Raw genomic sequence first — 27,244 nt, forward strand, 5'->3', positions numbered from 1 at the left:
GATATTCCAGACTATATACAAGCACTTTGATTGTTATGTATATTGTAAATGTCCCGTCCCATTCTGTAGCTTGCCTTTTAACTCTCTGCACTAAATCCAATAGGAGACATATAGTAAAGTCTTTGTGGCAGGTTCTCTGATACATATATTTAGAGTACCGTTAGAGTACAAAGGAAGAATTGCCAATTAAACCTATGAGGAGTGGGAACTCTAAAAATGTCACACGAAGGTAAATCTTGAAAATATACATTCATATTTTCCAGAAAATTAAAGGGGCCCTCATGAGTAGAAGGAAGTGAGAACAAAGCGAAAGAGAACACAATCTAAGGGTCACAGGTGATATTGATACTTTGGGAGTATATGGGATTGTGAAGAAAGAATGAGTAATAGAAAAGCAAAGGATCAAATCTTGGTAGCCATATTTAGAGGAGCTATCCAAAAAAAAAAAGGAACAATGAGACAAGAAAGTTGAAGAGTGGCCCCTGAAGCAGGAAGAAAATCAAATCAGGAGAGTGTCATTAATAATCTCAAAGGCCGAACCATACCAAATACCAAATGGGATATTAAATTTTCTGTGTCAACTTGAATAGTCTGTGGGATAGGGTCCAGCTGTTTGATCAAACACTGGTCTAGATGCTGTTGTGAGGTAATTTTTAGTTGTGATTAATGTATAAATCAGTAGACGGAGTAAAGCAGATTATGCTTCATGATGTGAGCAGGTCTTATCCAATCAGTAAAAAGCCTTAGGAGGAAACACTGAGATTCCCCAGAGAAGAAAGGAATTCTGTCTCCAGTCTGGCTTTGGACTCCAGACTATAACTTCAACCCTTTTCAGTCTGCCAGGCCTCTGCTCACTGGCCTGCCCTACAGATTTTGGACCTGCCGGCCCTTGAAATCATGTGAGCCAATTCCTTAAAATAAACCTCTCTATATATATACCATTGGTACTGTTTCCCTGGAGAACCCTAAAAAACACACCAGATAATACAGAGGTCCTAAATATACCCATGCCAATGTGTAGCTGAACAGGGTTGGAAGGAAAATTTATTAGGATTAAGAAAATCGTTGCAATATGATGCTTAGATTAATTTCAAAACTAATGGGGAGATAATGGGAGAAGTTATATGTTTAGCAATTGAAGTTATCAAGAAAAATCAATATTTAAAATGGGAACAAATGATGCCAACAAGAATTGGGGGAGAGTGGCATTAATATATAAGGACTGCATGGACTTTTAAAGAAGGGTAATTTTCTAGTGATGGTGGTAGAATGGGAGTCTCAAGGCAAACGAATAGTATGATTCCTCTCTTGCCCTATAAATGCAAGAGAGAGCAGTACTTTTAGATGAAGAAACTTTCCCAAGAAAGGTCTATTCATCATCTATTCAGTATCAATAGAACCCTAGGTATCATTGAGAAAAGGTAAAAGGAGTCTCTAAGATTTAGAAGGATATTTTCACTTAAAATAAATATTCCCTGTGGTTTTACAAAAAGATTTAAGGGCAGATGTGTGGTTGTCCTGTGGCGAAATAGAGCTGAGCGGGATGGCAATGAAAGAGAGTTTCAGAAGTTGTGGATAAAGAAGAAGAAAATAGAAGGTTGTTAAGTATTATAGGCAATGGATAGCATATCAGTTTTGGAGTCACAGAGATCTGGGTTTAAATTCTGCATTCATTTAATACACACACACTTACAACCTGTGTGACTGGGGTATGAAGCAGAATTTTCAAAAAGTAACCCTAAATGCTCTTTCAATCACCTGAACAATAAAATAGCTAGAGTTGGAGCCCTCACTTTTCCCAAGGGTTAGGGTAACAGTGTTCTCAGAAGAGGGGCTACAACTTCGCCTGGGTTCCAGGGTGCCCAGATTTGGAGCAGCTGGTTTCCTCACATTGCTGACGACTAAATGCAGATTACCTGTCATCCAAAACAATATATCTGCACTAGCTTAACAAGAAGCTCATACCCTGGCCTCGTAAGAAGAGAGCAGTTAGGGCAATGTTCTTCCACCAGAACATAAGCCCACTCTGTATCCAGCTCCTTATCCACTGCTCTGTGGGATGTTGAGCCTCCAGGAGCATGTTCTTCTCTTGCCGACATTGGCTTGTAAGATTCTCCAATAAAGCGTATTCCTTGACCATGTGACTCTACAGAATTCTCCCTGAGCCCTGCTGCACAATAGCGACCTGAGACAGGTAACAACCATCCTTAGTTTTGATATCCTTACCTGTAAAGTAGGAACTATGCCAACTACAGTAATGAGTTACTGTGATGACGGAACGAGATAATGTGTTTAAGATACTTAGCACAGGGTCTATTTTATACGACTAATAGAAGAAAATTTACTTACGGGTAGAACGAAACCAAATGGCCTCAGTTTCCCAACTGAATGATAAGTCATGGTTCTGGCCTCAACAAAATCACTCTCAAGATAATGAAATAGAGAATGACAATAGAGTGTGTGTGGGGTGTGACTGGGGGTAGTGTGGCTGGAAAGGATATTTACAAAAAGGGAGGGACTGGCCAGAAGTAGATCTACCTCTGCAAATTTATCCCACTAACAACTGTAGATTGTATTTTCACTTGTAATAATAACTCAATACTTCTTTGTGTTTGTATATATACATACAATTTATGTATATACCAAATATATGAGAAGTCGCTGAATTATCAGGAGTAAAACTCTTGCTAGATGACTGAACTCTGAGAGGATATATGTATCCATCGCCGTTGTTGGAATGATTGAATATCATTTGGGCGGGTCTGTTTTCCTCTGTTTAAGATGACAAGGACAGGAAACTGTGAGGTGGGAGGTTCTCTATAAAGTAGCTTATTATAAAGAAGCTGGCCAGAGGAAACAATAAAAGATAAGCTCTAATTGTGTAAATAAGGCAGTCAAAGCAAAGACAAATTCTTGTGTTGGAGCTGCTTCTGAATTTATTGCTACTGCTACTAGCGCTGGCCAGAAGGACCAAAACTTCAGTTATGGACAATATTGGAGAAATGAAATCCCACTTGGGCCCACTGAGATGCAGCCTGTGTACCTGTAGAGATGAGACTGGGAAGGGAGAAGGTGAGCATGGGAGCAGGAGAGTAAGAGTGGAGCTGATCAATTTCATTATGCGTCCTTGTTCAAGAAAAGAGCCAGCTGGATAGGAAGGGGCACCAATCCCCACAGGGCTCTCCAGACAACTCAAGGAATTCTACTCTATCAGAATTTAATCCTGTAGACTACTCAGACCCTTGGGGCCTTTTAAATGCAAATGGAACCAAGAATGATGGAAATCTTACTATAAATGAACTAATATTTGGATCTGAGGGTAAAGGAATGTAGGAAGCTTTTCTCCATGGCAGTTGTGGGGTAGGATGGAGAGAAGACAAAAGCCCTGGTACTCTGAGGGAGGGAGAAACAGGCTGGGAGGAGATGGGGCCAGAAGTGAAAGGCGGGGATGGAAAAGACCATGTTGCCTAATCACAAGAGGACATCAGGCTTTCCCTGGGAGGAGGGCCTTGACAGAGGAGTGGGAGGCCTAACCAACACTCTCTGTATCTTTAAAGTCAGAAGACACCCCTGAGAACCAGCATTTAAATGTTCACACTGCAATCTTTGAAGTTTTGCTATAATTGTATCAAACTCTGTAGTAATGACAGATACACAGACTTGCTGTAGAGTAAGAGGTAAACAGAATGGTGAGGAAATGCCTCATCGTTGAGTCCCAAAGGCCTCTAGTTGTCACCCACCAAGGATAGTGACTGCTAAGGCCACTCTCTATGTCCTTGCTGGCAACACTGGGTGACCTGTGTGTTAAAAAAAAAAAAAAAGTTGGGAAGGGAGCTGTCTGTCTTCAGGACACAGTATAACTCTCCACTTGGAAGATGTGTTCAATATGCCATCCTGGGAAGGGTGAACTCTTCCAGCAGCACAAAATGGGAAAATACTGTGGCCATGAGCAATAAATTGAGAATATTTCAGAATCTCAAAAACTACTTCCATTGCTTCTCCTAACTGCAGAATATAGGAGTTTACACTGTCCTAACAACAACAGCTGCAATTTTTCTCTTCCCTACACGGAAGAGTTCCTTACTAACTCTGAATTTAGTTAAGGTTACTTTAAACGCATGTATTCTTTCAGGAGTTGATTCCTAACAAATGTCAAATCCCACAAAAGTAAAATAATCGCCTTCCAAATATCAACCTTGTAAAACAGACGCAAGATCAGAAAATTAGTAGGTCATACTTTATGGGCAAATTCTTTTTGTAGCCTAATGATTGGTTTATTTAACCACCCCTCATGAAACGATCACAAAGAATGGTGTTCCCCTCCCCTTGCTCCACTACCCAAGCCCTCAACAGGGAAGAGTTGGCTGGAGAAGTAAATAACTTAATAATTGCCTTAAACTTCACTAATGTTAATTAGATATGGCATCTCCCCTAAAGATCACAGTAGTCAATGACTGGAATAACAAGTGACAAGACAAGAAACCAAATTGCCAACATGGGTACAAAGAATCTGCTAATTTATTGAAGGTTGGTAAATAATAGGAAGTGTTATATTAACGTTATTCCCTTGTGATCCATTTTCAACCGAATCCTTTTATTAGCAATGTTTATTTTCCTGATTTTGAAAATAATAAATGCCCCTTTTGGAAAATCAAGGAGATAGAGAAAAATACAAGAAAACAATAGTCATTAATAATAAAGCTACCAACCATACACACTCATTTTAACAGACCAGCATTCTTCTTTCAGTCTTTTGGTATATGTATGTCCTATCCATCACACCATGTATAGGATTTGCATTTTATACTTAAAAGGATGTTCTCTTTTCATTAAACTACTGTAATATTAATGCCTATATTATATTCCATTTTACTGCCATTTGTGTATTTTTTCTAACAGTAAAAGCCTTAACAAAAATCTTCACGCACAGATACTTTTTACTTCAGATTGTTAGCGTAAAACTCTTGGAAGAGGTATTTCTGAACCAAAGTGTAAGAAGAGAATAACTGGCAAGTTATTTTCCAGGAAGTTTTCTTTATTTTATAACCTATTTAATTCTTTGCCAGCCATATAAAAGAGCACTCTCATCTCTCTGCCCTCTCATCAACCCAAAATATTTCTCCTGCACATATATTCTAATTCAATAGGTGAAAAATGATGCCTCAAGTTATGTTTAATCGATCACTTCTAAAGCTTAATTGTTTTCATGGTCAAGTGCAGTTTCTTGTGTGAATTGTTTGAATATGTTCTTTGTTGATTGATATTTTAGGATTTCGAGGGAGGTTGTTAGAAATTTGTATAACCATTATAAATATTCAATATATTAATGTTTTCTTTTATATTTGAAGCAAATCTTTCTCCCCATTTCTCCTTAACTTTGTTCATAGTGTTTAAGCTTTTTATTTAGTTAAATCTATTATTTCCCTATGTGATTTTTTCCCTCAGTTCCTTTAAGTTTAGAAAAATTCCTCCTCTTCTACAGATTAGATATGCATTATCTACATTTTTTAAATAATTGATTTATGGTTGGCTACTACACATAAGACCCTGATCTGATCTCACTGTGATTATATTGGTGTACGGCTTGAGGTAAAAGTTAAACTTGTCTTTTTCAAATAGGAAAACACATTATTTTTTTCCAGAAATTCAATTCTACTATATTCTAGGATCTACTTTTGCATAGGCCAGTCTAATCTTATTTTAAAGGTTGTCTATGGATTTTTTAAAAAATTGTACTTGCTTTTTAATTGTTATTGTTAAAATTAAATGAAACTAAAACTTGTTAATAAAATTAGCTAAGAAAATTTTCCACTGCTGACCAGATATTATAAAAAACATTGAACCTATCATGTTTAATGGTGCATAGATTTTCCCAAGCTGGAGAGCTGTGAAATAGAGTGTAACCAACGATTTGAGTGTAACTGTGATTAAACTTTCCAATGTTGGAAGACACTTTTAATGGAAGCTATTATCTATATTTATAGCAGTTTCATTTTTTACTTTAGCTGTTTCTTACTCATTTTTTCCTCCTTTTTCTGCAATTGATTTGCAAAGTATTCCATTAATTGCCTCGTAACTGTCATATCTATGGAAAATTCTTAGCATGCCTTAAAGTGATCAAGAAAGCTCTTGAGTGTTGAAATATAGTATTTTATTTTTAGATCTTTGTGTCTCATCTGGATTCTGCTTAGGCAAACCTAGTTAGATTTAATGATGCTGTCACACATTTGCTGTTAAATTGTATTAATCTGGGTCAGTCAGACCCTTGAGATATGTTTGCCCCTCTAGGTTCCTTGCCTGGACTAGATGTCCATGCAATTTCTGTCCAGCTCCTAAGCCAGAGGCATTTAAGCTGGCCAACAATGGTCTCTTGCTTTGATAAAGTCTTGTATCTGGAGGTCTAAGCTTAAGAATGAGAAACAGAATTTTTATGGTCCTGTCTGATGCTGAACTCTAGCTTCTGCCTGCACCCCTGGTCTTGCCTCATGGATCTCCTATGTAAAGTCATGATTTTTGTTTGTTTGTTTGCTTTGCAATGTCCAGCTGCAAGCCATTCTTAGTGCTCACTGTTCTGAGCACTGAGTGTAGAAGTAGCCGTTCCCTCTCTGCCCCAGTGTCACAGGTGCAAGCAGGGCAGCTGCATCCTTGGCGCCGGCAGGTCCAGCATCTGCAGGGCAGCGTCCCCTCCCTCCCACCCAGAAAAAGTCATGATTTTTAAGGATCTCTGTTCCTACGAGGATTAACCGGATGGGTAACTTCTCCAGGAGCGGGTAGGGTAGGGTAGGGTAGGGAGGGATTGAGGTGTCTATATTCAAGAATAACAAATTCTAGGCCAATACAACACATCATGAACTACCCCAATACAAGGTTAGTAATATATGAAAATGTTTTTAAAGGAAATGTTGTTTATGTTATAAATAAAATAAGAAAAGAAAAATGATCGCCAGACTGATATCTTCTATAATTTGGGAAATACCCACTTTGTGCCAAGAACTGTATCATGCACTAGAGACAAAGTGTTAAAAGATATAGTCCCTGCCCCCAAGGAGCTCACAGCATGGCGAGCAGACTTACTAGTAAGTAGTATAAAAGCTATGAGAGGGAAGCACTAAATGATAGGGAGCAGACGGAATGGATGCCTAGCTCAGACTGTAAACAGCTGGAAGACTTCTTGGAGATGGTGACCTACGAACTGAATTTTAAAGGAAGAGAATTTCAGGCAGATGGAATAGCACACTAGAAGGCTCAAAGCTGTGAGGAAATAGCCCACTTACGGCCCTGCAAGTACTCCAGCAAAGGTCTTAATTGGTTAGTGGCAGAAGATGGAAATGAAGGGTTTAATAGAGCCAAATGATTAAGGTTCTTATATGTCTTGCTAAGGATTCTGGATTCTAGCCTAGGCTGTGGAGAGGTACTGAAGGATTTTAAGTAGTCAAGGGGAATGACCAGATTTGCATTTTAGAACGATTTCTCTGGCTGCAACCATATAACTAGGGAAGGATGGGGGGACATAACGATACAAAACGAATAGAGGACGATTATAGCAATTCAGGAAAGAAATTATGAGGGTCTTATCTTACTCTGAAGAAAGATATTAAAGAGCTAAGGAGGCAAAATATGATTGTTGATTACATGGTTAAGGAGATGGCGATAAGGGAAAGAGTGAAGGCAGGTCCAGGATGCCCTAGATTTCTGGCTTTGGCAACCAGGTAAAACGTGATGACATTCACAGAAACGGAGAGCAACAGTGTGAGAGGAGACTTGACTCAAGGTAGATACAACTATCCTGAGTTACCGACCAAATGTCCTGGTGGAAACACAGGGCCACGACTATGGTGAGGTGAGTGAGGCACTCAATTGGATGCAAATATTAAGGGGCAAAAAACTCAGTAATCAGAATAAATACTACATTAATGAAAAAAAAATTTAAACCAAAATTAAGGCAGAAATTCATGAACAAAATATCAAAATATTAAATAAAGGCAGCATCAGTACCAATGGCATGCCACCACATAGAGCCACCTTGGAGGAAAAGAAAACTCAGGAATACCTATCCTGGTACAGGATGCAGTGGCCAAACCCGGAAGCCCTGGCTCCTTAAAGGAAGCTGTGATTGAAAGAGATCAGACAGTCCTCAGCTGGGCGGGAGGTGTACAGAAGGTGTGTTTTGTGGGTTTCCCCCCAGCTTTATTGAGGTATAATTTTTTTTAAAAATCGTAAGATATTTAAAGTGTATACTGTAGTAATCTGACATATGTATACATTGAAAAGAGTTCCTCCCACCTAGTTGTTTAACACAAGGGAGGCGTCCTTATTTCTTTTTACTCTTCTTTTATGAGAGAAGAAACTTGAACATATCTGCTTTCTGAGGTTAAAAAGGGCTGGCGATGGAAGGAAGGCTTTGGGAGCAGGAAGGCAGAGAAGCACAGGGAGAGATGGGGCTGGAGGGAAGGAGAGGAAGATGGGGACTGATGTAGGTAAGTTAGTAAAGGTCTTCAGAACTAAGGGAGTTTCTACTTAGGAACTGACAGTGAAGGAAAGAGCTTCTATTGTCTGGATAACACATCAGCATATCATCCCTCTGCAGATCATTCTTTTTATCTTTTGTAATGTTTATAACATTTCCTCACATCTTTCTGCATTTTTTCCCATCCCCAAATTTAAAGGAATTAGTATGCCATACTTATCTCCCACAATCCTCCTCTCTTCTGAGCATCAATCAGCAGTTACTAACGTGAAGCTTCAACAACGGAAGAACAAAGAAGCATTAAAAACTGTTTGATGAAAATAATAGAAGCAGTGCTTAAGTGCTGCTCACATCGTTTCAAAAACGCTCTTACCCAACCTTCAGGTGGAAATTATACTCAAGACTGCAATGGCTGGAGCCCCAAGTTCACCACAGTCTGCACCTTAGAGCAAGTTTTCCATAAAACAGTTCTTTTATTTTAGTAATAGAATATCTACTAAAAGGGTGAAAAACAATGCAAGCAAATGCAGTAAATGTTTGTTATTCAGAGAAGCAAGTTATTCCTTTGTGCCCTACCATTGTTTGAGCTAAGTTCCAGAGGTTGATACTAATGGAATGGATTGCAGAACTACTTCTCAAACATGCTGAGTATCCAGGCTGTCAAATTAAAGGAGTCTCCAAGGCTGGTGCTTCTCTGGTCATCTCTAATTAGGCAATACTCTGCTGGAACCCTCACAATTAATCTTAAGAGTTGTTTTTCTCCTACAGTAAATGGAAGGGGAATTTTTAAAGTGTATGTAGTGGCTTGCTCTTTGTTGTAATTTTATTTAGAGGAGTATGTTACAAAGATTGAGATATAATAAATTGTTCTATTTTTCCCCGTTGAAGGAAAACTAAACAAATAAACATAAATTTGCAGGAAAATTAACAAAAGGGATGCTTATCTTTTATATTATTTTATCAGTATTTAACTTATATTAAGATTATTTTTCAGTTGCATCCATGTCACAAAACACTCCAGGCATACCAGGGTATGTGCTGCTCACTAAACGTTAAGTATATGTTTAGTAACGCTTTTCCACCTCTGGGATCTATTTGGGAAGGAAAAGTGTCATGTTATTTTTCTATACCTGGAATGACCCAGACTTATCTGGTGTTAATACTTTATCCATCTGATGCTTCCTACAACATCCAGCCTTACCTGATAAGCTATTTTTTCTTTAATTTATCAAACAGTTATTGACTATCATAAATCAATGGATAAAACAATGAAGAAATGAATTAACTGATCAATGTGGTCAGATTCTATGGGCTACATATCTTTGTAACCCCAGTGGAGCCTACCACAGTGTCTGGAACATTAGCAAGTCAAATAAATATTTACCAAATTATTAATTACGTGTGTATCGCACAGATTGGAATACATTTTACTTCAAGGAATTCTCCCTAAATTATAATCACAGCTTCTGAGGGGAAAAGCATATATTTCCCAGCAACCTGATCCTTAAAATCTTCAGAAGCACTTTTTCTGTAAAGGTAAATAAACTTTCTTTTAAATGTGGTGGGAGAAGCTGGTGGATGATTTCTGAATGCCTGGTTGCTGTCCTCAAGGCTTGGCAATCACCTGAACCTGAGGGACTTTTATCTAACCTTAACTCTGCACCTGACTGCCAAGCAGAGCTAATCACTTAAGTTCCAGTGAATTAATGGGTTCATCTGTAAAACACGATTGCCATCAAAGGACTTCAGAGGAAAAGACTAATGATAGAATAACCGAAATGACAGTAGATTTAAAGATTCAACAGTGCTATCAAAATTCAGGGCAAAGCCATTTTCCATACTGTCCCTCAAGTGTAACTGTGCCGCTTTTATGAGGATCGAACTCAAGAAAAATAAGCTTATAAGAGCTCTGTCGTGCTGTTTTGTATCTGCTGGATTGATGCCAGATGTCAATCCTGTTGCTTTCAAAAATTTAACATGGAAAGCAACTGGAAAATTCATGATATTTTCATTAGATGCCCAAGGACTCTAGACTTCAATGGACAAAACACACCCCCTATGACTTTGCAAAGACGGCTAACTAGAAAAGCAATTCATACATTTCTTTTTATCACCTTTTTCCTCTTCTATTTCCTTTCATTTTTCTACTACATTTTGAATTTGACTTTTATGTTTCTGCATCTGAAGCAGTTGGAAGGTTTTTGCAGACTCCAGGGTGCCATTTTCGGTGTCTGATGAGGTTCTCCCTCCGATGTGTGTCAAAAAAATCACTTCCAGGCTCCAGATAAAGAGCCAGTGTGCCCCAGAAGTGCCCTAAGCCCTCTGGGGGCTTGCTTGCCTGAGCTGGTTGTATCCTTCTAGCTGCAATGCGTATGTTTCAGGGCAATGAGAAACACTGGCTCAACGGAGAGTGATGGGAAGTATTCCTCAGAGAAATAAGATCTGCGTCTATTGGAAAACTGATTTTTTTTCCAGGCACAGTGACATCTGTTCAGGGTAACTAAGCATCGCTGCATAAGGGGAGAGAGGACATTAACTGAACTGGTGTTGGGTCCACAATGAAATAGAAGAACATCAGAACCAAAGCACACTCTGTTCAGATAGTTCACAGGGTCCTTTTAATCACCCACTCGACTTTATACATCGATTTAATATGTGGGAGGTTGGTATAGAGCAGACGGAACTGTAATTGCACGATATTGGGACCACTAATGAACATAAAAAGCCATTTCATGTTCAGTGTTTGAAAGAAACCATGTTGGACTTAAAGGAAATCAGGAATCCAAGAATTCAATTCAAAGAAAATAAAGCTGAAGACTGTATCAGAATCCAGTACCTCATACCTCTACATTCTAGCAATTAATGATTGATTTTTAAGAAAACCTATTTCTGCAAGGATGCCAAGTAATCTTTTTTAGAGCTCACTTTTAAATATTTCTTACCATGTTCTCATTCGTTAGCTCAACTGATTCTCTTAAGAATCCTATCATTTAAAAGTTATCATAATCTACATTTTAGAGTTTAAAAAGTTGAGAGAAATAAATTACATAATTTGATAAGCGTGGTAAAGGGGCCTCTAGAACTCCAGGCTCCCTCTCTCTATCCCTTCCTCCCTCCCTCCCTTCCTTCTTTTAATAAACATGTATATATAACTAGTAATTACCAAGCGCTTGCAATGCACTGGGCAGTGCACTAGGCTCTCCATGGCAAACATTTTAAACTACAATAAGAGAAACAGGAAGCAATGACATGAGTCAGCTAGTATGGGAATCAGTTTAGTCACAGTTGCTCCCAGCTGCAGGCTCAGAGTGTTGGGTTGGGCTGCCCTGAATTGCAACCGCATGTAATGCAGAGTCGTAGCAGCACAGTGGACCTGTCAGTTCACACTGCAGGCCCATTTATAGCTCTTATCCTAGTTAATACCACTGCTTATATATGTAAAAGGTACTTACGAATTATCATACAAAATATGGAAGGGACCTCAAGACACTTCTAGTCTCCCGGTTCTCAAATCTAACCATGTACCAGAGACACTGGTGGTTTTTATAAGGAACAGATTCTTGAGCTTCACCAAGGACTTCATTATTTCCAGGAAGGAATTAAAAAAATAAATCTGTGTTGCTAGTAGACTCTCCCAGTGACTTCTGAGTAGCCTGTTTAAAACGGTATTGGAAAACTTAGACTATAGTCTTGCTTTTGATTTTTATTATTACAAGATCTAGAATTGAGTTCAAATGGTCAGGTTTTGTGAGAAATGCTTCTGTTTAGTCTTGGAAATACCACCAGCAGTAGAAAATGGCTTATAGTCCACGTAATCCCAGCCACTGGAGATGACAGAAGCAAACAGAGTAACCAAGTAGGCTAGGGCACAGAATCTGGACCCCTGAGACAACCTAAGAAGTGAGTCTGCCAGAGGATAGGGATCATTATAAGTGGGCTGCCTGTATCTCCTGGTATGTTTTGGACAAGCCCATCTCCCATGCCCTGCTTGTGGCATGGTGACAGCGGTACAACCTGAAGCCAGAAGTAGGGACAGTGGTTTCCTGATTCCCCCACTTCCTGATGAGGCAGTGCTGGTGGACCAGTTCTGGGGTGGTGTTCTTGGGTTCACCCTTGAAGGTCCAATCTGGAGCTCTTCCCAAAAAACTGTAAGCACTAATCTATCGTGTGAGATTCCTTCCTGCTAAAAATGGAGCAGTTTCTGCTGTCTGTTGAAGAATAGCAAGTGATAAGGACATGAAGAATGAAAAGGAGGCAGGTAACAAACCAGGAAAAGAGAATTCTAGGCAGAGAGAACAGCAGGTGCAAAGGGTAGTGAGGCTGGAAAAGGGCTTGGCACGTTCAAGGAACAGAAAGGTCATTGGTGTTGGAACAAACAGGTGGGAATGGGAAGGATGAGATATAGCAGAAGGCAGATAAGGTCTATGCCAGTGAGATCAAGTTCAGATCTTTTTTCCCAAGTATATTGGAAAATCAATTAAGAGTTTCAATCAGGCATGATCTAGTTTTAAAAACTTACTCCGGATGCCTTGTAGAAAAAGAAAGCAGGAAGACTAGTTATGGGACTGTTTCAGCAGTAGTGGTGGTGACAGTAGTAGGCGTAGTGATAGCAATGGTAGTAGTAGCAGCAGCAGGGAGGGAAAGGAGGAATTAAAGATGAGTCCTCGGGCTTCCGTGGTGGCGCAGTGGTTAAGAATCCATCTGCCAATGCAGGGGACACGGGTTCGAGCCCTGCTCCGGGAAGATCCCACATGCTGCAGAGCAACTAAGCCCGTGTGCCACAACTACTGAGCCTGTGCTCTAGAGCCCGTGAGCCACAACTACTGAGCCCTCGTGCCACAACTACTGAAGCCCGCATGCCTAGAGCCTGTGCTCCGCAACAAGAGAAGCCACAGCAACGAGAAGCCCGTGCACCACAACAAAGAGTAGCTTCCACTCACCACAACTAGAGAAAGCCCGTGCACGGCAACAAAGACCCAACACAGCCAAAAATAAATAAAATAAATAAATTTAAAGAAAAAAAGGTGAGTCCTCAGCTGAATCAAAGGATAGATGTGGTACCATTCACTGAAATGGGAACTCTTGGGATAGAATAAGTTTGTGTTTAAGGCATCAAGAATTTTTTTGCACAACTTGAATTTGAGATGCTAACTGGATATCTAAGAGCCTACGTCAAGGAGAGGTTGTAAATAAGAGTCTATAAAAGAACAGTTTTCCATCTGGAGACCCTCATCTGAACCAGGTCAAATTTTTTTTATTATAAGAGTCAGGAAAAAACCCTCTGAGCACAGCACATGCAAGCGCCCATTTCTTATGTTGGCTATTATCATAGACCATAGGCAGTTCCACTCTATAAACCCTACTACCACCTCCCCTGTGTTTTCTCTGAAATTCATGACCACTTCCTCAGATCCAGTAAGGTCTGGACCTCTCCTGCCTAGTTACCATCAACAAAAAACTAAATCAGGCTCTCTGGTCATCTACAAGCCTCTTACTGCATGTTTGCTTCATACTTCTAACACAGACCCTGAGACAGTAACGTCCAGTCTTCTCAATTTTTTCTGATAACTACCTAGAGAAGCTGACTTGCTCTTCTTTATAAATACACTCACGACATCATTAGCTATGATGTGCCATGATGCCAATCTCCTTGTTGTTGTGTAAACTTGCCCATCCCATATGCACGTTTTATCATCATAATCATCAACGTCATGGTGGTGGTAGTTGTTTTCATAATTGCTAAATATTGAAAACTGGCTATATCAGTCATTCTTTGAAAGTATGCTTTATTTCCACCTAAGTATATTTGCATGCATGAAGTCTTTACAGGGAGAATACATACAGATATATGTGTTGACACACCTATGTTATGTATATATACATATGTATGTATATATGAATGTATGTGTATATGTATGTATATGTACATGTATATATATAAAACCAGCATTTTATCATCAATGTTACTTTAATTCACAGCCATTGAAACATACAAAACTTTTAAGATTTCACTATCTGAAGATATGGGAGAGCTCCAAAATGTTTAAGTGTTCAACCTTTAAGATGAAAGTATTCATCATAAAAAAAAAAAAGATCTTGGCATATTTAGGAATGGCAGTAAGTAACCAAAGGACCGTTTCTTTTAGGAAATTTCACTATGTTAACTTCAAACTACTTATTATTTTACATGTTGTCTGGTTTGCTAAAACCTACTGCAAGTAAAGAAGATCCAAGCAATCATTAAATATATAACTAGGAAATGAATTTTAGATAAAAGTTCCATTATTTTAAGATAGAAGAGAACACAAAATTGCAAGGGTTGGTATTAATTTTAATATCACTGACAGTATATTTAGTAGAAAGAATATGCAAGTGATATCAAATGTTGTTTCTTTTTGTTTTAATATCCATGTGAACCTGAGAGAAATCACCTATTACACTGGGAAAATGTATAAAGAAGGTGATTAGTTAGGGCCCTCCAGAGAAACAGAACCAATAGGATGTGTGTGTGTGTGTGTGTGTATACATATATATATGTATTTCAATATATATATTGAAAGAGGTTTATAAGGAATTGGCTCATGCACTTATGAGCCAACAATTATGGAGTTCAACAAGTCCCAAGTCAGCAAGCTGGAGACCCAAGACAGCCCCTGGTGTAGTTCCAGTTTAAAGGCTGTCAGGCTCAAGATACAGGAAGAGTCAATATTTCAGTTCAAGTCTTAAGGCAGGTAAAAGCCAATGTCCCAGTTCAGAGGCATTCAGGCAGGAAAAATCCTCTCTTACTCATGGGAAGGTCAGACCTCCAACGGATTGGATATGGCTCATCAACATTGGGGAAGGCAATCTGCTTTACTCAGTCTACCAATTTAAGTGTAAGTCTAAAAATACCCTCATAGAAACACCAAGAAGAATGTTTGACCAAATACCTTGATTCCTCGTGTGACTTAGTCAAGTTAACACATAAAACTGATCATCACAGTAGGTCAACATTCTCTCAGGATACAGGATCTTTTGTCTTTTCTAAAACTCCATACTAAAGAAAAGACTAACATGAATAGTAACTGACAGAGAGAGTACAAACCACTCTAAGTCTGGTTGTAAGAAGTATTATGTGCATTTTCCTCAGATCCTTATTTCCAAAGACTCCCGTTATTCAAGATGCTTCATCCATACCCAGTATCTGCCATATCAACTGTAAAAGCCAATAAAACACTAAGACCTTGGTCCTTGTTACCTTGTGCCTACCTGGCAGTCCTATCACCAGTCTTTCTTCATAACGATCCATTTCTACAAAATTACTTGATAAATCTTCCCCAAACATTACTAACGTCACAACCCCCCCATAGTCAAGAAACTACAATGTCTCACCAGAGCAGTAAAGGCAGATTAACTTTCATCTCTACAAAGAGGCTATGGCTATTATTATGTATTAGACATTACAAAAATTAAAAGTTAAAGTCCCTATATTCACCTTTAGAATTGCAAAGAGGAGTCAGAATTGTAAGCAAAGTGGAAACAAAATGAGTATTCTAATGGTACATGGGGTGTGCATTAGAAGCAAACTATGACTGCCATCAGCTGTGTGTACTGGGGGAAATGGAGTACCAGTAAATATGTCATCTTAGTGGTCTTCCTTTCCTTCAACAACCGTTTATTTAGTGTCTTCTACACCCTAGTCTACACTAGGATTGGGGTTTCAAAACGTTAAAGGCACAGGCCCTAACCTTATGGAACTCAGAAAACTAGCAAAAGTAATTCAATAATGACAGTATCCACTTATAGAAGGCTAACTTTAAGCCAGACATTTGCATTCTCTAGCATAGCTAGACACACAGTACGTGTTTAATAATAATCTATGTGATACAATTGAATTAGATTAGGAAACATTTAAATTTAGGCATTCGAATTTAATAAATGTATTTATTTTTCCTTTCGAAAAGGCTAGCCTGATCTGTTTCTTAAAACAGTTTTTTTTTCCTTCCTTATATATAGTCCGTCTTAGACTCCTGACTTTTCAGTCTAATTGGCCTAATTTAAAAATCATGTTGGCAGCAGTATTTTCCATAACTATGTGGAGTTATAAAGAAGTTACCCAGAGAAGTGTATTTGACAGCTAAGTTATTTCTCTACAGAAATGCACTGAAATTTAGAAAGAGATCAGTTAGGCTTGTAATAACTACAGTTTTTCCATACTACCTTTTACTCCCATGTGGTGTCTGCCCACATCATTCTCTCAGAGTCCCGAAGGTGAGAGCTGCTAGAAAGTATGACTTCATGATGTGACCTACCCACTTCTGCAGTAACCCCTTCTTTTTTTTTGTTTTTTAACATCTTTATTGGAGTATAACTGCTTTACAATGGTGTGTTAGTTTCTGCTTTATAACAAAGTGAATCAGTTATACACATACATATGTTCCCATATCTCTTCCCTCTTGCGTCTCCCTCCCTCCCACCCTCCCTACCCCACCCCTCTAGGTGGTCACAAAGCACGGAGCTGATCTCCCTGTGCTATGCGGCTGCTTCCCACTAGCTATCTACCTTATGTTTGGTAGTGTATATATGTCCATGCCACTCTCTCGCTTTGTCACAGCTCACCCTTCCCCCTCCCCATATTCTCAAGTCCATTCTCTAGTACGTCTGTGTCTTTATTCCTGTCTTACCCCTAGGTTCTTCATCACATTTTTTTCCCTTAAATTCCATACATATGTGTTAGCATACGGTATTTGTCAATCTCTGACTTACTTCACTCTGTACGACAGACTCTAGGTCCATCCACCTCATTACAAATAGCTCAATTTCATTACTTTTTATGGCTGAGTAATATTCCATTGTATATGTGTGCCACATCTTCTTTATCCATTCATCCGATGATGGGCACTTAGGTTGTTTCCATCTCCTGGCTATTGTAAATAGAGCTGCAATGAACATTTTGGTACATGACTCTTTTTGAATTACGGTTTTCTCAGAGTATATGCCCAGTAGCAGGATTGCTGGGTCATATGGTAGTTCTATCTATAGTTTTTTAAGGAACCTCCATACTGTTCTCCATAGTGGCTGTACCAATTCACATTCCCACCAGCAGTGCAAGAGAGTTCCCTTTTCTCCACACCCTCTCCAGCATTTATTGTTTCTGGGACCTAATGAAACTTCAAAGCTTTTGCACAGCAAAGGAAACCATAAACAAGACCAAAAGACAACCCTCAGAATGGGAGAAAATATTTGCAAATGAAGCAACTGACAAAGGATTAATCTCCAAAATTTACAAGCAGCTCAATAACAAAAAAACAAACAGCCCAATCCAAAAATGGGCAGAAGATCTAAATAGACATTTCTCCAAAGAAGATATACAGACTGCCAACAAACGCATGAAAGAATGCTCAACATCATTAATCATTAGAGAAATGCAAATCAAAACTATAATGAGATGTCATCTCACACCAGTCAGAATGACCATCATCAAAAAAATCTAGATGCAGTAACCCCTTCTTAAATGCCCCTATGGAACATTGGTTCTCACCTCCTCCCTCTGGTCCAAAACTTCTAATGCATCTTCTAATCCATCTGTGCCCAGAAACTTCAAAAGCCAAGAAACTTTGTTCTCCCTGAGGGTGTTTTAAAGTATCACTCTACCCTCATGCACAGACAGAATATTTGAGAACATTTGTAGGCAGAAGACAAAGTATCAGTGAAGAGGGAGAGACTAAAGAAATGGTAGCAATTGAGAGAGGAAAGCATGAGAGAGAAGAGGAAGGATCATGAACATGAGTGCAGGGGTTATTCTCCAAGGCCACCGAGCTCCTCCTCCATCAAAGAAGAGCGGCAATAAACATGTCAAGGGGAGAAGGAAAAAGATAATAGTTTCTTTAAAAATTTTGTGAGGTGGAGAAAAGTAACTACAGGAGGCCCTAGAGAGTCTACACATTTTCCTTAAAGAAGCAGGGAGTGAGATCATTCGCTTGGGAAGTGCAGCTGATTACGAAAAAGACATAAGGCCACTTCCAAGATGTCTTTGGGCATGTATAAAATGTTAATAGCTGTGGTGAGAGCGCAAAGGAAAGTGGACGGCACAAATGTATAATGGTGTAGTCACCAGAATCCTATAGCCCTCATCCAATTCTGGACAGGGAAGAGGTCAAAAGTCTGAACAACAGACCTGATCCTGGAGACAAATAATTCTAGGGACCGGAAATGGAAAGCCTTAGCGTGACTGACAGGCCCAGGCTTAGGAAGCTGGTGGGACAAACAGGAGCCTGCATGTACCATTAGTGTGAGCCGTCCAGGGACATGAGTGGCAGGGGTAAAAGAGTTCATAGACACAGCCAACCGTTGCCCTCCTTTATGCTGGGAGAGCAGGTCAAACTTGGCTGAGATACACAGCTGTGAACAGGTTTTCTCAAAAAGAGACAATTGAGAAAAATAAAGCAGGTCAATAACCATGCTGTCTCTACATACAATTTTCTCTACATATTTTCAATATAGCCTTTACTTCTACTTCAAAGATTGTGACATCGAATACCTGAAAATTTTACCCCATATTATATATTATACCCCATAGTATATATTACCAACTTACATGTTTATAAAAATTAAAATTCACAAAGCAATTATTTAATCAAATTAATAATAGACCTTAAGTTAGCAGTTCTTTTGGTTAATATCTGAAGAATTTTATGGAAACATCTCTTTACATAGAAACCATGCTGAGAACAAAAATTTATGATTATCTAAAAACTGTTTTCTATTTCTAGAAATAACTCTTTCAAAAGAACATAGTTGAGTGGATCTCTTAATTTGAACAGCGAAGCCTTTCAGAATTGCAGTGACTTATTTCTATTTTTCCAGAGGAAAGGCTGAACTTGCTCCATATAGGGAAGTTTAAAAAAATGCATTCTTCAGGGACCAAATGTGTTCATACCTGACTATTTCAGAATCAGGTTCTGGAACAGGGGAAAAGATCTGATTCACAGAGGTTTTGAGTTTTGATTCAGAAATTCCACAACCTGCCATGAATCAGGTAAAAGAATTTGCAATGATGAGCTCTGCCTCTGCTGGTGAGTTCCTCTGCTGGTCAGAGGTGGAGGTCAGGACTTGTCAGGGTAGTCTCCATTGGCTACTTTGCAAGGGCATCATGGCCACTGAGAGTCAGGTAGACGTAACCAGATGCTAACTTTAGATTTTCCATTTGCTTTCCATTTCCAATCTCTAGAATTGTCTCTGGAATCAGCTCTGTTGTTCATGTGTTCTACCTCTTCCCTCTCCAGACTTGACTGAGAGCTACAGGATTCTGGTGACTATACCATTATACATTTGTGCCATCTACTTTCCTTTGGGCTCTCACCACAATTATTAACTTTTTACAGATGCTCAAAGACATTTCTCATGGAGGTGGCCGTAAGTCTTTTTCATAATTGCTGCACTTCCCAAGCAAAGGATCTTACTCCCTACTTCTTCAAGGAAAATGTTTAACTCTCTAGGGTCATCTTACTTTTCTCCACCTCAAAAGAAAATTAACATATAATCAATATTATATGCTGTGAGAGAATGTAAATACCTGGCTTTTGGAGTCAAAAGATGTGAGTCCAATTCCTAGACTAGTCACTTAAAAGGTAGGAGGTTTTAGGAAGTTACTTAACCTCTGTGAACCTCAGATATTTTTTTACCCATAAAGTGGGTGACATGCACTTTACAAAGTTACTGTGAAAAATAAATCAATAAATGAGATAATGTATTTGATCATTTTGCATAATTCTTGGCACATGGTCAATAAATGGTCACAGTAGGCATTACTCATTTTTAACTTATTGGTCCTTACAACAAAGAGGCATATTTTGAAAGTAATTCTTTTAACATAAAGTAAATATAGATTTTATTTTCTAAACTTTATTAAGTGGTCAAAGTTGAAATGTTTATTCAATAAAGTATTCATCAGTATGAATGGTTTTAATCCCGTAGGAATTCTGCTGCAATCAAATACCAGTAACCTGGGAGGCACAGTTCAGGTATGGTACTAAAAGGAAAAGGAGGCATAAAGAAGGTTGTAAATGATTTCATCAAGCCTTCAGTTCGTTCCCATGAAATTACATTATTATAGTCTGTGACAGTCGCCATGTGTGAAAGATACAAGGGCCTTGGAACCACTGAGAGAACTTACAGAGGTGTGTTATTGGGAAGGCCTTGTGATAGTTCAAGTTTACCCAGGCTGCGACCCACCATAGTACTTAGCTGGGCAATCTTTCTCTGGAAAAATGCACACAATTCACCAGCCTCCAGGGAGCTGGGAAATTACAAATAGAGACTTGAGGAGTGGGTGGATTTTTCTTTCCTTCAAAGCAGCAGCTGTTATGATAAAAGGCAATCTTGAGTCTTTAAAAAGGAAATCAAGAAATACAAGGTGTTTACTGATTTCTTTAGCAAGTTCTATTTTTTCTCTTCCTTTACTTCTCTCTAAATTCCAACGTGATATGTTTTAAAGCAACATTCATAATTTTTACTTCTTCCTAATTTATAACACCCCTAGAAAAGGAGTGGATGTATCTCTACATCATAAACATACCCTTTCTTTCCTTGTCCTCCTTCCCTCTTCCCCTCTCTCTATCCTTTCCTTCCTTCTTTCTTTCTCTCTCTTTATGTCTTTTAAAAATTTATTATTATTTTTTATTCATCTCTCTAATATTTAATACTAACAGGCAAGGATATACAGAATGTATACAAAGAAGGCTGCACCTCACCCAAACTTGGAAGCATATGTCAAAATAAAAAAAGATATCCTCATATATACCCTTTCTGAAAAATATTATTCACAGGTCTGTGTTAATTGAAAAAGAGTACAATAAAAATTAACAATTAAAATCTTTTTCAGGTAATGGGGAAAGCAGTACTGATTTTTCCCTTAACTTTGATAATTTAAAAATATCTAGATCTCCTATTTGTTCAACAGTCAAATAATTTCATACCAATAAAATTTAGTACTCAATAGGAAAGTAAAATTAAATATGATTCATGGGGCTTCCTTGATGGCGCAGTGGTTAAGAATCCATCTACCAATGCAGGAGACACGGGTTCGAGCCCTGGTCTGGGAAGATCCCACATGCCGCGGAGCAACTAAGCCCGTGAGCCACAACTACTGAGCCTGTGCTCTAGAGCCTGCGAGCCACACCTACTGAGCCTCCGCGCCACAACTACTGAGCCCACATGCCACAACTACTTAAGCCTGCGCGCCTAGAGCCCAGGCTCTGCAACGAGAAGTCACAACAACGAGAAGCCCACACACCGCAATGAAGAGTAGCCCCCACTCGCTACAAATAGAGAAAGCCCGTTCGCAGCAATGAAGACCCAACACAGCCAAAAATAAGAATAAATAAATTAATTTAAAAAATATGATTCATACAATGAGAGAAATAAAGGAAATAATAAAAAACAAAAAAAAATGACAAAAATATAAAAAGATGTATAATAAACAAATAATACCAAACATATGTTAGGTCAATGAAACTATGTTTATCACTGAATTAAAAGTTAGATATTATCAGATTGAGTTAAAAGACAAAATTAAAATGCATTCTACTTGTATTAAAAGTACCTTTAAAATAAGGATATATAGCATCATAAAGATAATAGTCATAAATCTGTATGAATTGAGAATGTATACAAGCAAAAAATACAACAAAAATAAGATATATATTAATATGTATAAATAACAAAGTTGCATAAAGAAATATCACTTTACTAAGAGATTACCATTTGTCTCTGATAAGCATATCTGATGAGCATGTTTATAAATGTTCACATATAGCTAGTTTTTACCGTAGAAAGAATAATTACTTTAAATTCCCTTAGAAAAAATGCAAAGTATGATCATAAACTAGGCTGCATATAAATTTGAAAAAAAGCAGACATCACTCAGGGACGTTCTTAGATTATGATGAAACAAAAAAATAAATATATAAAAGTACTCTAACCCTTTGGAGATGAAAGAGTTAGAATGCTTAAACTACTTAAACTACCTTAAACTACTACTGTTAGATAGATTAGATAAAATTATATTTACAGACAATATTTTTGAGGAAAAATTACATTATATATAAAAATAAACTTGTTATAATAAAATCTATACCTGGAGATAAATACATAGCTTTAAATGTGTTATACATTAAAGGATAAAGAAAGAAAACAAATGGACCAAACATCTAACCTCAGAAATTAGGAAAGGATTCAGTGTGTGTGTGTGCTTGTGTGTGTGTGTGCAAGTTTATGCACGCACAGAAGGAAACAGGTATAAAACAAAAGAAGGAAAAAATAAATATAGAGTTTATTGTTACCTAGCTAATTAACCAACCAACCAATCAACAAATACAAAAAAATTCAGAATTGATAATGAAATCTGAGATATTTAAGAATTATTGAGAAAATTGTTGAAAAAAATTAATCTGTCAATACAATCTTTGTTAAAATGGGAGTGGGTGGGTTTCGTTTTGAGTATTTTGAATTCAGCTGTTCACAGCATTGTTGCAGAGAGGGTTGAATATGAGACACTTTCATAGACCAGCTTCATCTTTTAAACAGGCAAATATATTAAAATCTATTTGTTACCGTATTTGCTGTTATTAATTTAAATTATAATTCTACTACAGTCAACATTTGCCTAATGTTACCCATTAATGTTTTTACCATACCATATTACTATAGTTATAAAATAAAAATTTAGCACTTTGATATCTTTCCTCTTGTTACAGAATATGAGGTGTTTTTCTTTATAAAATGAAGCATCCATTCACCTCTGCCCTTACTAACAGTCTCTCATCTCGCCTATGTCTTTATTCTATCAACAGTAAACTTCTTTTCCTGCATCTTCAATCTTTCCCTTTCCCCTGCCTCCTCTATGGTACATCAAATATCCACTGTTCTTTAAAAACATTTTTAAAATCCCCTCACCCAGTCTCTTCTCTTTCACATTACTTATATACTCATTGCCTCCAATTTCTTATTCCCTATTACCTTTGAACTCTTTGTGATTTGAATAAGATAGATGAATAGATGGATGGAAGATGATAGATAGATAGATAAATAGGTAGATAGATAGATGTCAAGAGCAGCCAGGGATGTAGGAGAATATGATGTGATGAGAATCAAGAGATAAACATGTTGATTCTCTTGAGAAAATGAGTTCCCAGTAATTTTCATAAAATTAATTTCAGTTGAAATTCTTCATTTATTTACATGACTGTTTCAATCACTAGTCTCATGTCTTTTTTGTATACCCAGTAAAACATATTAATGCAATGAATGTTACATAGTAGAAGCTCAATATGTGTTTATTGAATGAAAATGCATTTGTTGAATAAATCATTGGTCAACTTAGTCAAATGCAGTTTAGATGTGAAATAAGATGACAAAAAATAATTCAGTGAATTTTGTAGTATGGCGGTATCTTGTGATTATAACAAGTAGTGAGTGTGACATTATGCAGTTTCCATATTTAATAGGAGATGGGTGTGAGGATACTGCATATGTAATCAATTCATTTGAGCAGTTTGACTATGAATTTGCAGCAAATAAATGGAGGCTACAGATGGGGTCAAATTACAACAGTGTATAAACTCAGACTGATGAGCTAAAGAACAAATTTCTTAATCTTTCCCCTAAACGTGTATCAAACTCTAACAGTGTTTTGCCTAGAATACTGCAAAAGCTATTTGTTAGTGATCTCTCCATAATGTATTATTCCCTCAGGAATATGGACTCACATTTCGGTTTTTTTTCCAACTAAGCATAATTTTAATTGTACTTACAGTTATAGGTTAGCACATTAATATTTCACAATCATTTTCACCCTCCAAGAAGCCATTATCACTGATTAAAATCTTTTAAAATACTACGGAATCTTTCAAATTTTCTTAGAATTATAGTAACTATAAATTTGTGCTTATAATTCACCAAGCAAATTTCCCTAGAGTTCTTTCCATCATGAATTTCTGATAATGTAAAAATTATTTGAAAATTTTCACATTTCTCTTTTGTGACATCATCTTTATTGGCGTATAACTGCTTTACAATGGTGTGTTAGTTTCTGTTGTATAACAAAGTGAACCAGCTATACGCATACATATATCCCCACAACTCCTCCCTCTGGCGTCTCCCTCCCATCCTCCATATCCCACCCCTCTAGGTGGACACAGAGCACCGAGCTGATCTCCCTGTGCTATGCAGCTGCTTCCCACTAGCATCTATTTTACATTTGGGAGTGTATATATGTCCGGGCCACTCTCTCACTTCGTCCCAGCTTACCTTTGCCCCTCCCCGTGTCCTCAAGTCCATTCTCTACGTCTGTGTATTTATTCCTGTCCTGCCCTGATGTTATTCAGAACCATTTGTTTTTTTTAGATTCCATATATGTGTGCTAGCATACAGTGTTTTTCTCTTTCTGACTTACTTCACTCTGTATGACAGACTCTAGGTCCACCCACCTCACTACAAATAACGCAGTTTTGTTTCTTTTTATGGCTGAGTCATATTCCATTGTATATACGTGCCATATCTTCTTTATCCATTCATGTGTTTATGGACACTTAGATTGTCTCCATGTCCTGGCTATTGTAAATAGTGCTGCAATGAACACTGTGGTACATGACTATTTTTGAATATGGTTTTCTCAGGGTATATGCCCAGTAGTGGGATTGCTGGGTCATATGGTAGTTCTATTTGTAGTTTTTTAAGGAACCTCCATGCTGTTCTCCATAGTGGCTGTATAAATTTACATTCCCACCAACAGTGCAAGAGGGTTCCCTTTTCTCCACACCCTCTCCAGTATTTAATGATTGTAGATTTTTTGATGATGGCCATTCTGACCGGTGTGAGGTGATACCTCATTGTAATTTTGATTTGCATTTCTCTAGTGATTACGGACGTGGAACATCCTTTCATGTGTTTGTTGGCAATCTGTATATCTTCTTTGGAGAAATGTCTATTTAGGTTTCTGCCCATTTTTGGTTTGGGTTGTTTGTTTCTTTGATACTGACCTGAATGAGCTGCTTGTATATTTCGGAGATTAATCCTTCGTCAGTTGCTTCATTTGCAAATATTTTCTCCCATTCTGAAAGTTATCTTTTCATCCTGTTTATGGTGTCCATTACTGTGCAAAAGCTTTTAAGTTTCTTTAGGTCCCATTTATTTATTTTTATTTTTATTTCCATTTTTCGAGGAGGTGGGTCAAAAAGGATCTTGCTGTGATTTACGTCATAGAGTGTTCTGCCTGTTTTCCTCTAAGAGTTTTATAGTGTCTGGCCTTAACGTTTAGGTTTTTAATCCATTTTGACTTTAGTTTTGTATATGGTGTTAGGGAGTGTTCTAATTTCATTCTTTTACATGTAGCTGTCCAGTTGTCCAGCACCGCTTATTGAAGAGGCTGTCTTTTCTCCATTGTATATTCTTGCCTCCTTTATCAAAGAAAAGGTGACCATACATGCATGGGTTTATTTCTGGGCTTTCTATCCTGTTGCATTGATCTATATTTCTGTTTTTGTGCCAGTATCATACTGTCTTGATTACTGTAGCTTTGTAGTATAGTCTGAAGTCAGGAAGCCTGCTTCCTCCAGCTCCATTCTTCTTCCTCAAGATTGCTTTGGCTATTCGGGATATTTTGTGTTTCCATACAAACTATGAAGTTTTTTGTTCTAGTTCTGTGAAAAATGCCATTGGTAGTTTGATAGGGATTACATTGAATCTGTAGATTGCTTTGGACAGTATAGTCATTTTCACAATGTTGATTCTTCCATTCCAAGAACATGGTATATCTCTCCATCTGTTTGTATCATGTTTAATTTCTTTCATCAGTGTCTTATAGTTTTCTGCATACAGGTTTTTTGTCTCATTAGGTAGGTTTATTCCTAGGTATTTTATTCTTTTTGTTGCAATGGTAAATGGGAGTGTTTTCTTAATTTCACTTTCAGATATTTCATCATTAGTGTATAGGAATGGAAGAGATTTCTGCACATTAATTTTGTATCCTGCAACTTGACCAAATTCATTGATTAGCTCTACTAGTTTTCTGGTAGCATCTTTAGGATTCTCTATGTATAGTATCATGTCATCTGCAAACAGTGACAGTTTTACTTCTTCTTTTCCAATTTGGATTCCTTCTATTTCTTTTTCTTCTCTGATGCTGTGGCTAAAACTTCCAAAACTATGTTGAATAACAGTGGTGATGGTGGGCAACCTTGTCTTGTTTCTGTTCTTAGTGGAAATGGTTTCCGTTTTTCAGCATTGAGAATGATGTTGGCTATGGGTTTGTCATATATGGCTTTTATTATGTTGAGGTAAGCTCCCTCTATGCCTACATTCTGGAGGGTTTTTACCATAAATGGGTGTTGAATTTTGTCAAAAGCTTTTTCTGCATCTGTTGAGATTATCATATAGTTCTTCTCCTTGAATTTGTTAATATGGTGTATCACATTGACTGATTAGCATATATTGAAGAATCCTTGCATTTCTGAGATAAACCCCACTTGATCAGGGTGTATAATCCCTAATGTGCTGTTGGATTCTGTTTCCTAGTATTTTGTTGAGGATTGTTGCATCTATGTTCATCAGTGATATTGGCCTGTAGTTTTCTTGTGACATCTTTGTCTGGCTTTGATAACAGGGTGATGGAGGCCTTGTACAATGAGTTTTGGAGTATTCCTTCCTCTGCTATATTTAGGAAGAATTTGAGAAGGATAGGTGTTAGCTCTTCTCTAAATGTTTGATAGAATTTGCCTGTGAAGCCATCTGGTCCTGGGC

At 37.8% G+C, this 27,244-nt stretch overlaps 1 protein-coding gene and 1 non-coding gene across 2 annotated transcripts in view; both read right to left on the reverse strand.

Moving 5' to 3' along the window:
- Positions 1-27,244, reverse strand: part of GRM8 (glutamate metabotropic receptor 8) — a 751,547-nt gene that overhangs the window by 205,543 nt on the left and 518,760 nt on the right. The window lies entirely within an intron of this gene.
- LOC136128625 (small nucleolar RNA SNORA43) lies at positions 6,534-6,668 on the reverse strand. Its single transcript, XR_010656216.1, has one exon. It is a non-coding gene; the product is annotated as a small nucleolar RNA SNORA43 (small nucleolar RNA).

This window comes from Phocoena phocoena, chromosome 9, assembly GCF_963924675.1.
Source record: "Phocoena phocoena chromosome 9, mPhoPho1.1, whole genome shotgun sequence".
Taxonomy (NCBI): domain Eukaryota; kingdom Metazoa; phylum Chordata; class Mammalia; order Artiodactyla; family Phocoenidae; genus Phocoena; species Phocoena phocoena.